Source organism: Thermobia domestica, chromosome 4 (genome assembly GCF_964235325.1).
Source record: "Thermobia domestica chromosome 4, izTheDome1.hap1.1, whole genome shotgun sequence".
Lineage (NCBI taxonomy): Eukaryota > Metazoa > Arthropoda > Insecta > Zygentoma > Lepismatidae > Thermobia > Thermobia domestica.
The window spans coordinates 174,981,290-174,999,283 of NC_137457.1; the positions used below are offsets into that span (position 1 = coordinate 174,981,290).

General features: G+C 37.6%; 1 protein-coding gene across 1 annotated transcript in view; it reads right to left on the reverse strand.

Annotated features, from left to right (window-relative positions):
* The window catches only part of LOC145683402 (hemolymph lipopolysaccharide-binding protein-like), a 392,275-nt gene that overhangs the window by 165,685 nt on the left and 208,596 nt on the right, over window positions 1-17,994 (reverse strand). The window lies entirely within an intron of this gene.

Here is a 17,994-nt window from a genome sequence, read left to right on the forward strand (position 1 = left end):
CTTCTGAAAATGTACACACTAGTCTTGAGACGTGTTTTACAAATCTTTATTGGGAGTCACAGTGTCTTCGTGATGTGTCTGATAATAACCTTCATCAAGTAACAACCTGTATTCTTCTTCAAAATTGGAAATGAGATTGGCAATAACTGGACCAGACACCATCCACTTCAAGAGCGCTGAAGGATTGTCAATTATTCCAACTGCTCCACCTTCAGACTTGACGACTTTGTTGCATTGTTCATGCATTTGATCATGATCCATACAAGAATGAGGACGACTTGTCTTAGTACCAACGAAACCTCCTCGCACACATTCTTCATAAATGTTAGGATGTCTGCAACTGAACTCCTGTAACTTAACAAATATTGGCATCCAACGTGCGTAGTGCGTGTGGTCCAACGCGAACATCCAGGGACACAACTCTGATGGGGAACTGATGTAGAGTTCAAAATCTGCAGAACGCAAGCTGTGCAAGAGTCTGAAGAGAAGCATTTCAAGTTCCAATACTGTGTACCAGTATTTAAACTGAACGGATTCATTCTGTCTAATTTTAACCCATTCTTCAATTCTTTGGGGACATTCAGACGATGCACTCTCTGAGTATGCGTTCTTCAGCATTATGTATAGGGCTGCAGATGTCACTTCGTGAGCATATCTCGCTCGCTTCACGTGGAATCCATGTAAGCATATATCTGCTTTTCCAGCAGTGGTTACGCCTGCTTCCACTACAGATTAGTCCAACCACTCTCAGTCAACCAGTTACCCAACATTTCTAAGGTTGCCATTTCAATATGAAGTGGACCCATCATACCTACCATCTTGTTATCCCCATACTGAAGAGGCTGGGACCACTGAACTTGCTTCGCTACAGAAAAAACGGGTTGATCGCAGGTAACCACGGGGACTTGGGAAGGATTAAGTGATGACACAGTCTGAATGATTATGTCAATGCAATGACGAATCATGGCAGGCGAGTTTATGGAGTATGGCAACAAGGGTAGTAGAACACATCGACTTGTAGGTTGAATCTTACTACGAAGTTGCTGCAAATGGAAAGCTGCCCAGGTAATATGTTCTTCGGAAATACTGCCGTTCTCTGTCAATAATGTCGATTGCTTTCAACCATATATTTGATAAAATATCTTCCTGTAGCGGTAATTCAACACTATTAACGGTAGAAAGAGGCACATATGATTTCAGCATTGACATCTGAGAAACATTTGTGAACCATGCAGGCAAGTCACCTTTGCATTTGCGGGACCACTTGTTAATTAAAACCCCTGTATCGCTGCAAGGATAAGATGGCTGAATTATAAATATCCCTATGCCGTGAAATGCTTGCGTAGAGGTTGCTGACGACGAATTGTGATCGATATTATCTATGGCAGCACAAGTAAAAACGCCTGCTTGAAGGTTATCTTGATGTACTCTCTTCTTACTTTCAAAATGTTCACACAGTGCATTGGTCATGGTGGCAGATACCTCCCGAACTCGATCATATGATACACTCACAGCTACTTTATTCAGTCTATCTATGATCCCTCTGTTCCGCGTTTTTGAATGGATCATTAATCTTATGTACAGGGGCGTCTCGCTAGATAGTGGATGGCGTACATTTCTCTGTCCTTGCTTTCTTTCTCGTCGGAGTAACTGAGACACTGACAGCGCAGCACGGCTTACAACAACAGTTTCTTCATTTGGAATATTAGGACCTTCAAGAATCATCCGTAGAAGTGTTACTAGTGATTGTGGAACTGATTCCTCCTGGCAAGGTGTGGTTAAATGCCCATTGAATTGTGGGAAAGCTTTAAACATGTGCTTCCGCACGATGGATGCAGCCCTAGCCAAACATATTCCATCATCTTCTGTATTCTGTAAGCAAGCACCTCACTCACTCAGATATATACCTGGACTTTTGACTATTATACTTCCATTACTTGAGGTCCAGGTACTTTGACCATTTCAAACATTTTTTCTCTCTTTAACTTTCTTTATTTCTGCAATAATAACGGAGTTGGCCGATTTCAACGGACTTTTCTTTCACCCTGTATAATACTAATTACAGCATTCAGTGACAAAATACGTACCTTTTATTACCAATTATGAGTAATAGGAATTGAAAATTTGATGTGAATCGTTTGTAATCACAGTTTTATAAGATTTTACTGTAAGAAATGTTCGGGTGGCCATGTTGTATGATGACTTCACAGGGGCAAATAAACGGTTTGATGTTTGGGGTCTACATCTAAATTTTTTCCTTAGGTACTGATCTACCACGTCACCAAATGGCATGTTTGTATCACGATTTGCAAGAATCTTCGGTTACCCTACCCCACTATAAGAAAAGTAAAATTTGGAAACCCCTCTCTTCTTTGCATGGCAATCTTTACTATACATTGGACATCAGACTACAACTTCAGGAAGAAATTATCCTTAATGGTGTATACTGGTGTATTTCAGTGACGTATTTCATTCTAAAAGTGGTATTATATTCAAGTGTTAGAGTATTATACTATGTGTTATTATACTATGTCAGAATATAGTTTCTACTTACCACTGGACACTTTTCTCGTGGTAATCCTTAGGCAGGATGCTGATGCAAATCACACCAACGCGATTATAATATTTTCAAAATGATTTAAATCCCTAATTACAAGCAGTATTAAGCTCACGGTTATATTTTAGTTAGAATTGTTGTAATTGCATTTAATGTGCATTTCTTACTTAAACAACACTCACACAAACACCTACATTACGATCACTTCTCGACTCTCAAGATAAGAGTAACTACGATGTGCGTGTCAATCCGCGAATTACTACCGTTTGACTAAGTGATCACAAGCTTTCCATAATACAAATTATCCGGCATCCGCCCATCCGCTGTATTAAGAGACCGAAAAGAATCGAGACACCTATTACTTTCCTATATTACTTTCCTTACTTTCCTTAAGAATGGTGTCATTCTTACAACATTAACTCAAACAAGGAGTATCCAACCCGACACTTTTTTTGTGAATTATGAAGCCTCAATAACACTCACAATTAAGCCCTTGATTCTTGTGGATTCCAACAGTAAAAACGAAAAATATTATGGAATTACTTCTTCTTCACTTGGAAATTCTGTAAACGTTTTCCTAGACGAAGTGGCACACGCTTCCTGCCTATGCAAATTACAGCCAGTAAACAGGAAATACCTGCGGTTTTAACTAAATCTAAGATTGTGAATAATCGCCTGTGGCAATATTCTTTAATGCCAGCGAGAAATTACTAAAATATGAATGATTAAAATGATCTAATTGGCAACAATCGGTTTACCCCCGATTAATGCACAATAAAAGGAAATCTCTGTCCTTCTTCACTCCTAGCAGAGTTTAGTTAATATATATATATACATCTCGCTATCCATGTGGCGTCTTTTCATATTGCAGGCATTTGGCATTCCCTTGAAATACTGGAGTATATTATATTTTGATTACAGTATATATATAGTTTATAGGTATGGAGAATCATGTCCCGTTCTCAGATTTTCGATAACATAATAAATTCGGCTGTTTACATAATACATTCCACGTGGCGTCTTTTCATTTTGAAGTCATCTTGCGTCCGAGAATATTCCATTTATAAGTTTATTACCATTTGGCATCTTTTTGTGTATATTTATGTAGAATTTAAAGTCACATGGAATCCAGCGCTGTTGCCAGATTTTCATTTCTAGCGGATTCCGCATGTTCTTATATTGTAAAACGATATACTGTACATGTTTCCTTTATGAAGTCAGAAGCGTAGCTGAGGGTAGAATTGACTGAGGATTTGAAGTGATGTTGTTTATAAAATATCCCAATAGCCCTTATGAATAACATAGCTTAACTTTTCTCCCGTTCAGCACCTGTAAGAGGGGTTAGAGAGTTTATACTGGAATCCCAAATTAGCTTTTGATGAGTACTTAATGGAAAGCGTTAACTAGACTTTGTACTAGACTTCTCGTTGAAAATCAACACATTAGCTGTACAGTTAGGCGGAAATAGTTTTATTGTATTATTCAACGGGTTTGATATAATACGTACGCCATCCACCGGCCTTGTATTTTAATACGCATTGACACGGACAGGAAGTAGTTCTTAGAGAACGCAGTGCACAAATACGGTCAAGGTTCACGCTTACCCTATTGGTTAGTAAATTCGCTTGCTTTTTGTGAGTGTGGTCTCGGGTTCACGTTTAAGGAATTCTGAATGTTCGTTAATTTTAAACTGTAGATTCACTTCTGAGCAGTTTCAAATTAGCCTAAAGATAGAATATCAAATGAAACACTAATGCGGTTGCTGAGTAACAGAAAGAATGTGTTTACTGCAAAATAATATATCACAAAGCTATCCAGAAATAGATATTGTATGTAACAAGCAACATTTTATTTTAAAGAAATGAGTTGTATAACATGATATTACATATCTATCTATTTTAAAGTATAGTTATCACTGGGGACTCCAAGTGTTGAATCAAGGGCGAAAGGTCAAAATCTTACAATGTACGAATCTTCCCAAAACGGTGCTAATTTTTCAGAATATAGAAGTTTATACTATCCTATTTCATGTTCACTTTCACCTCTAAAAGGACGAAAACAAAAGCACGTGAACTATAACATTTCCATTGCTTCTTAGCCTACCTACTCCTATAGGCTTCTGTAAAGTAATTCCTTGCTACAAATATTAATTTCAGTAATTAGCGAATAATACTCTAAAGGAAAAATCTCCAATGATGATAGCTACATATCTTCAATACTAATATGGTGGCTAATAATAGTTTAATTGGATAATTGTTGTGTTATGTTTACGCATGCACAGCTCGGATGTAACGTGTCTGAGTGTTGCGTAAGTTTCAAATCAAGAAAGTATGTGTTTTTGTCCAGACTGCCTGAACGTGATTATATTGGAACAAATCAGGTTTATTTGTAGGGGAAGGCTGCAAATGTTTTTGCTTACGTCCGTTTATAAGTGAAAGTGAACTGAGAATATTTCCTCCACCTTTGTCGATAACTACCGAACCCTTGGAGCCCATATAGAAGGGAGAATGGATATATCTTTCAGTCTCAGCTACCAATTTTGTCATTATGTGTTGTTCTTTGGATTTGTTGTTAATATTATATGTATATGAATATTATGGTCTTAGTTCCCATCAATAAAAAAATTGCCTAGTCGTAGGTGGCTGTTTATGTTACCAAAGCTTAGAGCTGGACTGGCCTTTACACTAAATAGTAACGAGTGTTAGTTTGTTCATGTAACATGTAATTAAATTACATTCAGATGTTCTTTCCAAATATACGCAGAAATCGTAAAAATTTTCGAAATTTGAGGAACTAAGTCAAATACATATCTAAGGAGAGCAATAATTTTTTATCTTGATCAAGCAGAGAAATACAATTTTAACTGTAGATCTAAGAAGAATCCTCAAGTTTTTGTTTGTAGGGTTGTTCTATCTCTTAAAATTTACAAGTTATATTATTTTTATATACATTGTAGTATTTCGCAAAGACCCCAAGTTGTACAACATCGATTACGGCAACAAAGGAGATGATTATGATTCGGGGCGGGGTGCACACTCATGAATTATGTTCCCTGGCCGAAATTACTTGAGCCGCCAGTAGTATTATCCATGTATTAGTCCAGTAAAGTTAGATCACATGTGGTTAAATGTGGAAATTCGGAATAACAAACTGATGTTTGCAGTATCAATTCCACTATACTTATGAATAATTATAATAAAAGCCACAAGGAATCCCACTAAGCGAAACAGGTATGCCGTCATCAATATGGCTGCCAGCGGAAGTCGTCCCTTAAATTGGAAATTGTTATAAGTATTATATCTTTTAAGAAGGCGACTATATTATTGTATGGCTTTTAAGAGAAGATATTGGAAATTACTTTCTAGGATAAACTGGTTCCAAATGTTGCCATCATTTTTAAATATTGTGCAAGGAAGTGAGAAAACGGGTAATTACCAAGTATGTTTTTCATGCTTAAGATCAAATATCTTCGTAAGCGCTATGAATACCAACAATTCCAAACAATCATTGTTGGATACTTCAAAAACTTTCTAATGAAGAATGTATTAGACATGTATCTTTAAAACTTATTTAGATAATAGATGTTATTTAATGGTATATATGATGCATATTTTTGATGTCGATAATGATAGACTAATCGCTTTAGTAATTTAGAAATTACAAGGAATTTTATAGCAATGTACTGGATAGTCTGTTCTACTATACATGAGATATCTGTAGTTCTGTTGCAGTAACAATACATTAATGAAAACGTCCATCTTCCGGTAGGCGTTTCCCTTAAACATTTTCACATCATTAAGAAATTATATTGACCGTTCTATTTACTCTTAAAACAATCAATGAATACTCATTTCAATAATAGAAAAGGATACTTGAAAATTAAAGAAACTATCGAATCTTTAATTCCTTAAAAAGTACTTAATTTCTTAATTGAAACTAGAATTTGAAAGTAAAAGTTCAGCGCTTTACTTCATTTTGTGACGGTGACATAATGGTTCAGCATTTTCATTTTCACCTGCTTCTTCTCCGCCATCAGAAGCAGGAACACTAACACTTTCTGTTGTACTGCACAAGAACTACTGCATCTATAGCCAATGGAATTATCACAAAAGCTGCTGAATGTTATTTTCTTGTCACTGGTATATTGATGTTAAAATCAAACCCTCTTTAAACTATAGACAATCAAGTTCAAAAGATCTCATGCGGGCTCTAAATTTTGCTGAACGGTCCCAAAGAAAAATGTAGTTAAGTAGAGAATAAGAATAAATAAGGGTTGATAGAAAATACAAGGAAGATTTGAAATTAATAATGGCAGTGAGAGTTACATACATATCTGCCATTAGATCTGTCAGCGAAGCTAATATAGCGGAACTGCTCATGAAAATCTTCGTTTAACTCTGAAATTGTTTTGTGGGACAATATTATCATAACAAAGTGTGTACGCTGTTTGAGACGCGAGATACGACTTTAATAATGAATAATAGCTGCATCTATAATAAGCAATATATTATGATTAAGTCTATTGGGAGAAAATATCCTGCATTTCAGATCTCAGAAGTAATGCAATTATACGCACATGCACTTGGTGTATTTACGATTTTATTTCGGGTTAGCTTTGCAAACTTTCGAAAGGGCTTTGCCTGGAAATGTGAAAATTCTGCAAGATATTTCATTTACTTTACAATAATAAGTAAGATTTTGGGGTGGCTCATGTCCGGAAGCCCCCTTTAAGTACGTCACTGCGTACATGAAACCATGGGAGCCTTAAATGACTATGAAACTGAAATATATCATACTTCAATTAATAAGACAGGTAAGTACATGTGAACTATAACGCCAATTCAAAAGAGAGGTTAACAGGGAAAATATAGTGTTTAGAGAAAAATTGTGTTTTGCTATGTGGGCTTTGATATCCTAGACAATCGGGAACAACTAATGTAAAACCGAGCATATTAGTTATTGTCATTATACTTTACTCAATCCTCTTCTATATAGAGCGAATATATGATTTTTGGATTGAGTGAAAATATAAGTACTTAGCACTTCTAACTAGAGATTGAACACACATTTTTGTCCTCAAGAAGGCCATACTCACCTTCACTCACTGTAATTTCGGTGGAGAGAGTAAGTACAAGTGAGAGTGAGTGCGAGGAAGTTGATTGGTGGTGAGAGAGGGTGAGGGCATCAACAATAATTTGAGTGTGAGGACGGGTGCGTGTGGGCGTGAGAGAGTTAATTGTGTGCGAGAGCGAATGAGTGTGAAGGGGTCTATTGAGGATGATGGCGAGTTAGCGTGAGTTTGAGGGAGTCGAATGAGGGTTAAATTACATACCTATCATCAAAATGAATTTCCAAAAATGTCTGTTTGAGAAGTTTGGATATTTTTGGAAAAGGATTGAAATACAAGCTCTGACAATAAAGTTCGGTGAATGATCCCGTAAATAGAAAGTAGTTACAATATGAATGAAACTTACCTTAATGTTCTTCGAAGTAGTCTATTTTCGTAGCTATGCAACGCTGAGCACGGATATACATGTCCTGAAAGCTTTTTGAGAAGTCTTCTTTCGAGATGGTGCTCAGGAGCCTCGTCACGTTTCGTTGGATATCTGGAATATTGTCAAATATCTATCCTTTCAACTCAAATTTGAGACATGGGAACAGGAAGAATTCGGAAGGATTCAGATTTGGCAAGAATCTGGCATAAGGGATGGTCAATTTGCACCACCCCTTATGGTCCATGAATTGTCTGACGAGATTAGCTCTGTGAAAGTGAGCATTGTCTTGAACCAGAAACCATGAACCTTGTTCTTAGAACTCCTTTGTACACGTTACATGAAACGTCTCAAAGTTTCAACGTACGTATCAGAATTCAATATTGTTCTCTCAGGTAGAAATTCGTTGTGGATTATGCCATTGCTGTCAAAAAGGTGACTAGCGTCATTTTGATCCATTCCGTGCTTTGGCGTTTTGTTTCCGGATCGTACCTCACACACCAGGATTCGTCTCAGCATCAATACAGTTGAAGAAATTTGGATTTTTATCCTAAATAGCGATAAAATCTTGTGAGGCAAGAACACGTGCGTGCTTCTGGTCATCAGTCAAGTAATGTGACGATAGTCCAGAACACGTTTTCCTTTCCCGTAAGTCGCTGGTGAGAAGTCTCGCAGATTCACGGCTAATGTTCGATTCCTCAGCAATTTTTCGCGATCGTTCGTGATTAATGTCCTAACCTTTTCAATATTTTCACGTGTGCAAAGCTTGGCGGCCTTCCGCTACGGGGTTATGAGAAACACTATCTCGTCGTTTTCGAAAACAGCCGAACCACTCGTAAACACACTTCAAGGACACTGCTTGATCTTCATAAACCTGTACCAGCATATCATGTTTTTTTTCAGTGTTTTCCCAACTTTAAAACAAAAATTCAAATTGATTCTTTGTTCGTTCATTTTACCATTATCAGTTTGGAACCGAACACACTAACGCCCACTTGGGTTAGCGCGTCTCACACAGACCACAGTTGACTCACAATTAAACAACGGTGGGTCCACAGTGGCGGTAAGTGTCGTTACTCGTGCGCAGTGTTTCGTTGCGACAGTATTGCCAAATCGAGCGCTAAACTTTATTGTTAGAGATTGTAATACAGAGCCTGGTTGACACAGAGAGCGTCATTTTATCGTAAACCATCAGCTGCTTCAGTGTACGAAATGATGGACAAGGTAAAAGTGATATACCCTGTGACAAAAATTTGTTCCTCTTGGAGAACATTCTCTATCCTGACAGGAAAAATTCCACCCCTCTAGAATCCCTTTTCAAATGGTCATGTAGATATACAGAGAACAACTTATTTTATGCACCCAAACTAAAATAGCACGTTCATCTCACTTAGAAAAGTTGAGTTGAGTTGATTTTAGTTTAGCGTCCCTTTCAGCAGCGAGGCTATATGAGACGTGGACCTACTGATTAACGTGGAATCCGAACCACATGAGCTCCCGCCGGGAATCGAACCCGGGTTCCCCACGCCAAAGGCGCGTACGCTAACCGCTTAGCCACGGAGGAGCTCTCACTTAGAAAAGGATATTGTACATCTGCCTTCTCAATCTTTTTGCAGTCGCTAGCAGGGGCGGATCCAGAGATGAAACTCTCTTATTTTATATATAAATAAAACCCATTCCAGAGTTTAGAACCCTTAAAAGTAGCTCTAAGTAGCAGTATTACAACGGAAAGCCCCCCAGAAATCCGTCCTGGATCCGCCCCTGGTCGCTAGAGATACACACACTCTGCTTCTTGAAATATTTATTCATGCAGAAAATGCATTCATTTTGTCAGGAGCAAGCTAAAAATCCTCGAAGGAGATAAAAACAGACAAAGAATTCATATATTTTGTCTGTGTCTAAAGGTCACCAAATATTTAAGTTTTCACTTGTTTTGAAAAGCATCCATGTATGACGTGTCAATGTCACAAGACCTCATAACATTCGTTCAACGGATGATCTACTTAAAGACGTATTTGCCTCTGTATTCCTGTTAAGCATTATCAATATTTCATTTTCACCAGTGAACTAAAATTACTTTAAGGGGATCCTATACCTCTTCGCTTAGGTTTCTAACTCTCCATTTGATAACACATAAATTTCAATATGGTGATATCTAACAAAGTATTGCAGGTGATGGCTTGAAATTTTTAATAGAAATACAAAAGACCCATAAAAATCCAACCACGGTCTCCAATTTACGTTACATGCGTTAGATTAATTGCAATATATTCTTCATTAAGTTTGGCAACAGAGAATTAAAAGTATGCTGTATACAGTATATGGATAGATCTTTTTCCAGGAATTGAGAGCCCTCTGAACCTCTAGTCCCTACTAGTCTTTGCGACATGCGGTAGTGATTTATGAGCTCTCCTGGCTAAAAGCCAATGTTGACTCTGTTACTTTCCTTCTAATTTTCTTTATTTATTTATTTTTCAAAAACTTGTTTTAGTCAGGTTTGGCCTTTTTGTCAGCTGTCTCTATAGAAATAGCAGTCTTACTCCTGAAATTGTTGATTCTCGGTTGGAACGATCACTTCCTCTCCGTGAACCTCAGTGTTAGAATCGAGAAACAAAAATAAACTCGAAGACAGTAAATGTAAAAAGACAACAGCAGCAGTAGTTTGTTTTAAAAAATTGGAACGAACAAAAATTGTATCTAAATAACATATTTGTGTTAAATGTACTTTATCATGATAAGAAGTTCTATATTCTTCTCGTATAGGATGCTATAAATGCTCTACTTTGTAATAAAACTAAAAGTAATGTCTTTGAAAGATGGTATTAGACTTGCAAAAATTTGTTTTGTGGAGTCAATTTAATATTTCATACATACTATATTTTTATTCAATTTTCAGAAATTAGTGTATTGGTAATATACAAAGTGTACAGTAAATGTAATCAGTGTACAATATTAAGCTATTTTATTGGTAATTGCTTTTTGGATGAGTTAACTTCAGGATATAATCATTCTTTTGTATAATACTATAATTAATATAAATGTGTACACAGACTATAAATGTTGTTTGACAATAGAAGGTATTTCGTTGAATAAAATGATTTTTGTAGGATCATTTTAATTTGAGATATATATTCATTCTATTCATTCTCATAAAGTAATTAATATAAATGTATCAACAGTCATTAGTGATTACACAAATGTCATTAGTGTTAGAAATATTGTAAAATATTTCGTTGATTGTTTTTTGTAGAATCATTTGAATTTTAAGCTTATAGACATTCAAAGGGGTTCCATAGTCTAGTTCTTAGAGCGTTCGACTCCTGATCGTCTGGTTCTAGGTTCGATTCTCTGCTAGAATACTCAAATTATTGGCGTTTGCCCATCGTCGTGAAGCACGTTGGGTAGCCATATGATTAAAAGACATGACAGTCTATATAATTAATATAAATATATACACAGTACAAATGTTGTTTGATAGTTAGTGAGGTATTTCGTTGATAATTTATTTTTGTAAGATGTATACTATTTATATAATGGTAGAATGTGTGTATACTATTTATAGGATGTAAACCTATACATTTCTTTGTATAGACTTTTATAATGTATAATGTATTTTTATAATTAAGAGCGAAAGTTTAAAACCTTAGAATGGGCGAATCTTGCCACAAAAGCGAGATGTACCTGCAGAAAGATTAATAATAATAATAATAATAATAATAATAATAATAATAATAATAATAATAATAATAATAATAATAATGGAAAGGAATGAAGATGTACTAAAAGAAGCAAGTGAAGGACGACAGATCGTGAAGTTAATTGGAAAAACAAGAAACAGCATGCTAAGCTATCTTATTCGACTCTCCGATTGGATCACCGTGTTGATAGAGGGAAAGGCAGAAGAAACACCAGGAAGTGGAAGACAAAGGATAGAAAAATCTACGTCCCACGGTAATGCCTGATAGGTTAAAGGAGCTGGTGATGTTGAGAAATGAAAGAAATGGTGGAATGCAGAAATTGGAAGGAAACGGGAGAACCCCGAGAAAACCCACACACACGGTGTTTGTCCTCCACAAAGTTCATTTGGTGCGAGCTGAGATAGAACCAAGAACACCATGCATTAGAGGTGAACGCTCTACCACTCAGCCACCGCGGCCCGACCAAGGATAGAATATCAAGATGCAGTTACGAAGAAGAGACCTTATCAAATTATAAAATAACTCTTTCAATGGAGAGAAAAGTTTTAAAATTTCCTTCTTGCCCACCAACCTATTATTGAAGAAGGAAGACTATTATTATTATTATTATTATTATTATTATTATTATTATTATTATTATTATTATTATTATTATTATTATTATTATTATTATTATTATTATTACCGAGAATGTCATTCTGGGTTTCCTCCTATAAAAATATACACACTATTTCCAACTATGGTTATCTTACTTTTTACAAATTGGTCTAATACAATATTGGTGTAAATAGTAGTAGTTTTCAAGCTACGGCTCACTCGTCACTGTTTAACATTAAATTTAAGATGCCTCAATATATTTGCATAAGTCTATCATTTCTAAAATAAACATTACGTAAAAGGTCTATTCAAATGAATATCAAGTTTTTCTGACATGTGTATATTACGCATATCTTTCTTAGTTTGCATTACTCACATTACCCCAGAGACAAGTGCGCCGATTTCTCTGTAAATTTGGGGGTGCATTCAGATGAAGAAAGCATATATGAGGATTTTAAAACAAATTCCATTCAAATTATGCCAAATACTGTAATTTTACAAATACAGTGAGGGGGCCACATGAGCATCGGTGGCCTTGGCCCCCCGGGATCAGCGCCCTTGCCCAGAGAACGAACGTATTTTAGAGTTCTGGTTTGAACATCTCTTACAATAATAAGCTAATATACGAGGAACAAATTTACCATTATTGACGATGCGGAAGGGAGGAGATTTTCTGGACTAGGAAGGAATGTGTGCGGGTGCAAAGTAGGGGACTACACGAGCCGGAATTTTTAGCCTGGGCCCGGCCCGGCCCGGACCGTCAATTTAGAATATGAGACCCGACCCGAGTCCGAAATATGTCTTAGAATTTAGGCCCGAGCCCGGACTGAGCTCTGTGTTAACCAAATTAACCCGAATTACAGAAACTTAATAATAAATGCAAAATTGTATTTTTATTTACAGCAATTCGAGGTTTAATTTTGCAGTTGTGTTTTAAAAGTACTCCAGAAAGAATGGTGCAATTTGTATCTTTTTACAGTATATTTTCGAAGTTACGCCCGAAAAAACCGACAAATATAGTTGTATATTTAAAAATTCACAGCCCGAGCCCTGTCTGGGCCCGAAATGATATATGCTTTGTAGACCTGAGCCCTGCCCGCGGGCTGGGCCCGAGCCCGTATAGACCTCTAGTGCAGAGGCGTCTCAAGTGGTGGACCACTGCGCCGGGCATTGCATCTTTAGGAATCTCCCAAAGACCGAGCCTGAAACGATTTGGCACTCATTTTTGTCGATACAACAATAGAAACATATATGAATTCGGACTTATTTACAGAAAAAGATACATATGGCTTCAAACTAACTTACATTAGATCGCTAGCATAGACGACAGGCGGCGAGTTTATTTTAATATTGCAATAATGAATGTGTAAAAGTCGTTGAGATGAATTGTTTTCGATAAATTTTATTATAATTGGCAATTTTTACAAAAAGAGGCAGGAAGGACTAAAGGAAGGACTAGTTACTAAACCTTACTCGCCTTGCTGTGCAGATGATATGGTCAAAATCAATACTGGATAGTGAAAGTGTAAGTGTACAGGCTAATATGGAACAGAGAAACAAAAGAGAACTTATTCAGAAGGGAATTGGGAGGGGAAGGGAGTACGAGTACAATGCTGTGACACTTGAAATACGTTTTGATCTGTATACGTTCTTCAACAAACTTTTCTTATTAGATTACGCAACTTCTAGTTCCCTACTCCGATTATTCAAAGTACTCAAATGTTATCGGAGGGAGTGACCGCCCCTCCCTTTAATCCGTCCATGGTGTCATTCTGATTTTAGTTTTTGCTTTTCGCTACTAATTCAAAATGTTTACCGAAACAAGTTTTCTTCTTCTTGTTACTGTAGGGGGTGGAAGAAACAAACAGAAGGGTGTGTGTGTGTGTTATTTGCGAATTTTTCAATTTTGAGCAATCTATTCGTTAGAGCATCAAAAACTATCAGAGAAAGTGATGGAATTTTTGGCGTCACTCTTACCGTTCCCAAGATATTGGACAAAATATCCAATTTTGGGAAATTTAAGGAGCCAGATCTCGGGAACTGTAAGTCATAGATTATATTTTGCCTATTTTTAAATTTTGAGCCCTGTATTTTGATCACATGTCTGTGTAAAACGTATCGTAGAACTTCTTAACAGGTACCATCCTTGGTATAAACTGATCACTTTCTTATCACTCCCGATCAGGGATTAATTCAGGAGGTAGCCCGGGGGAAATCTCTCCCCCGAAGAAAATTCATTGCCCCCCGGAGACACTCCCAAAATTTCAACCTCAAAATGTAGAAATTACTTCATCCAAACTCCTCTCCTCCCAGGAGTTCCCCCCCCCCCTTCCGGGGTGAATATGTTTGAATTCAACACTGCTCCCGATTACATGCTTCCTGTGGCTTGTTGATGTGCGTCCTTGCGAACTCTAATTCAGCATGTATATATGCATCTCTAAGTTTGACCTGCAAAGCAGAACAAATAATAACAGTACAGTTACAGGTCTCTGCACTGCATTCCAGATCTAAAGTTGTTTTCAGGTTTGTTGCAGCAGCGAACGGGCTTGAAGCGTTAGCTTTAATAATTATCGAAACATTTTCGTATTCCGCTGTCGCTTGCGGTCTACTCAGCTTTTGTTTAGTATGTAATCCCTATTCCCATTCTACTTCGAATCGTTCAATTGAATATCTTACTGTTTTAATATGTAGGTTCATGGCTCGAGCAACATGCTTTCTAGGTGTTCCAGCTTTCCATGTGCAATTACTCTCCCTGTACTTATAAGAGACAAATAGCCTACCATTTTTTAATAAAAGCAATTAGCCATGGACAGCAATTTTTTTTAAAGTTCATTCTGGCAATGCTCTTAGAGCATTCTCAACTGCTTTTTTAGTCTTCTATGTATTTGGTCTAGGAATTAATTCGTGCGGTTGGTACGCACACATTGAAGCTCTAGTACAAACACAAAATACATAAATACCTTAAGAGAAATATTGTCCATCGCTAGCCACCACTTTCGCCCATCTGTCAGGCAATGTACGCATTCCGTGGCGAAAGAAGTCCTCATCCTTGGAAGCGATCCAGTCAGAGACCCATGTTTCGATATCTTCTGAAGAAGTAAACCGCTGTCCAATCAAATCGTTGTTCATGCAATCGAACAAGTAGTAGTCCGAAGGAGCAACGTCTGGTGAATACGGCGGGTGGGATAAAACTTCCCATCCGACATTTTCTAAATAGGTTTTGACCGGTTTTGCGACATGTGGGCGAGCGTTATCATGTTGAACAATAAGTTTATCATGTCTGTTCTCCCATTCTGGTCGTGTTCTGGCCAGAGATTGCTTCAAACGCACTAATTGCCGTCGATAACGTTCTCCATTCATAGTTTCACCCGGTTGCAGCAGCTCATAGTACACCACACCTTTCATATCCCACCATATGCACAGCATAACCTTTGTACAGTGAATATCTCATTTTGGTTGTGATGGATCTGGTTCACCTGGTTTCACCCAGGCCTTTTTTCGTTTAGGGTTCTTGTAATGTATCCACTTCTCATCACCCGTAATAATTCGATGCAGAAACCCCTTTCTGCTCTGTCGTTGAAGCAGCAATTCGCAAATGGTTTTTCGTCTTTCAACGTCTCTGTCATTCAATTCATGTGGAACCCAATGTGACATCTTTTGAATCATTCCCATGGCTTTCAAGCGTTTGGAGACTGTTGTTTGATCAACGCCTAATGCTGCTGCAAGTTGTTCCTGCGTTTGACACGAATCCTGCTCGAGCAATGCTGTCAATTCTTCGTCTTGAAATTTTTTTGGCTGTCCAGCTCGCTCTTGGTCTGCCAAGCCGAAATCACCACTTCTAAACCGTGCAAACCACTTCTGACACGTTCGCTCAGCTAGAGCATGGTCACCATCCACTTCCACCAAAATACGATGACTTTCAGTCGCACTTTTCTGCATGTTAAAGTAATGCAGCAGGACACCCCGCAAAAACACTTTATCAGGCACAAATTGCGCCATGTTCACTTAACTACAAACTGGTGTTGTTGACGCTTTAATCCACTGCCCTATACTACGAACGATACGCGATGACAGGGGTTTGCAACACATGTGTGGATGCACGGAACTGTGGAACGCTCCGTTCGTTGCGCTATCCCTTGTCCACCCGCACGAATTAATTCCTAGACCAAATACTACGAGATACAAGTGTAAACTTTCAAGAATTTCCTTTCCCTCTCGATATCTCTTTCTACTCTGGTCCCACGAAAGCACCTACCACCTCGTCTCTAGTGGTATTTCCCGGTCTCCCCCTCTTACGCAACTATGCCATGAATTTATTTTAAAAGCATTACATTCTAAACGTAAAGAATTTTTAATTTTGAAAATAGGTTCTAACCAACAGCCACAAATACCATTGCCACGCCCCAGTGAAAGGATTGAGCATGTAAGCTTAATGGTATAAGCTAATTACAACAATGATTGCTGATAACTAATAATACTAGGTAATAATTAGGGACAGCTGTATAGCGGGTTCCTAAAAATCCTTTGTGAAGGAAAATCTCCCGTAGGAGCTAAATTAATCACAGTGTGGACTTGTAAGGTATTTTGAGTTTTACGCCTCGTTCAGTAGCGAAGTTATATGAGACGTTGACCTTCTGATTAACGTGGAATCCGAACCATATGAGATCGCGCCGGGAGTTGAATGCGGGTCTCCCAAGCCAAATGCGCGTACGCTAACCGCTTAGCCACGAAGGAGCTCTGCTGTGGACTTGTGTAGGCAACCTTATAAAACTTGAACAAGTGAAAAACATTCTACCGCAAGAGAATGTCAGTAAATACATTTTTTTTCAAATGGTAGAGAGTACACAGTTCACAATGCACTACTTGCATTCAACATAGCCTTTTAAAATGTTTAGGCTGAACAAGGAATTTATCGGCAGCAATTGTGGCTAGAGTGCGGCTTTCGGTCTTCCAATTCCCCAAGTGTTCTACATGCAAGCACGCTTCTGAACTTGAATTATCTACCCAGAGTGTTAGAAGAATCCTTCATAGAGCTGTAAAAATGCATCCTTATAAGATGTAGCTGGTGCAAGAGTTAAGTAAAAGAGAGAGACTGAATATGAAGAAATTTATGTAGTGATATTCTGCAGAATATCCCTTCTACTTCTATTTTAATCTGAAGTGATGGTGCTCATTTTCACTTGTCCGATACTGTAAATAAACAAAATTTCCTCTACTGAACTGCGGATAGCCTTCAGAATTTTCATCTGCAGTTTTCGTGTGGCGATGTGGTTCGCTATTTCCCATTATGGTGTCCGAGGTCCTTACTTCTTTGATAAACATGAAGTCATTACAAAGACTTTTGTTCAATATTATGGCGGGCCTGAACTTTTCTTGTACCGAAGTTGGATGACTTGTTTTAAGATCATGACCTACAAAATATCTGCTTTCAACAAGATGATACTACGACCTAAATCTCTTGTCCTTGAATGGAAATTCTAAGACAAATGTTTTCTGATCATTTTGTCTGTGGGGTAATACGAGTGAGGCTCGTAGATGGCCTGATTTCACACCGTGCGATTTTTGTATGTGGGGCTACCTCAACGGAAAGGTGTACATACATCGTGTTCAAACTATCGATGAAATGAAGTCTGAGATTGCTGAAGAAATA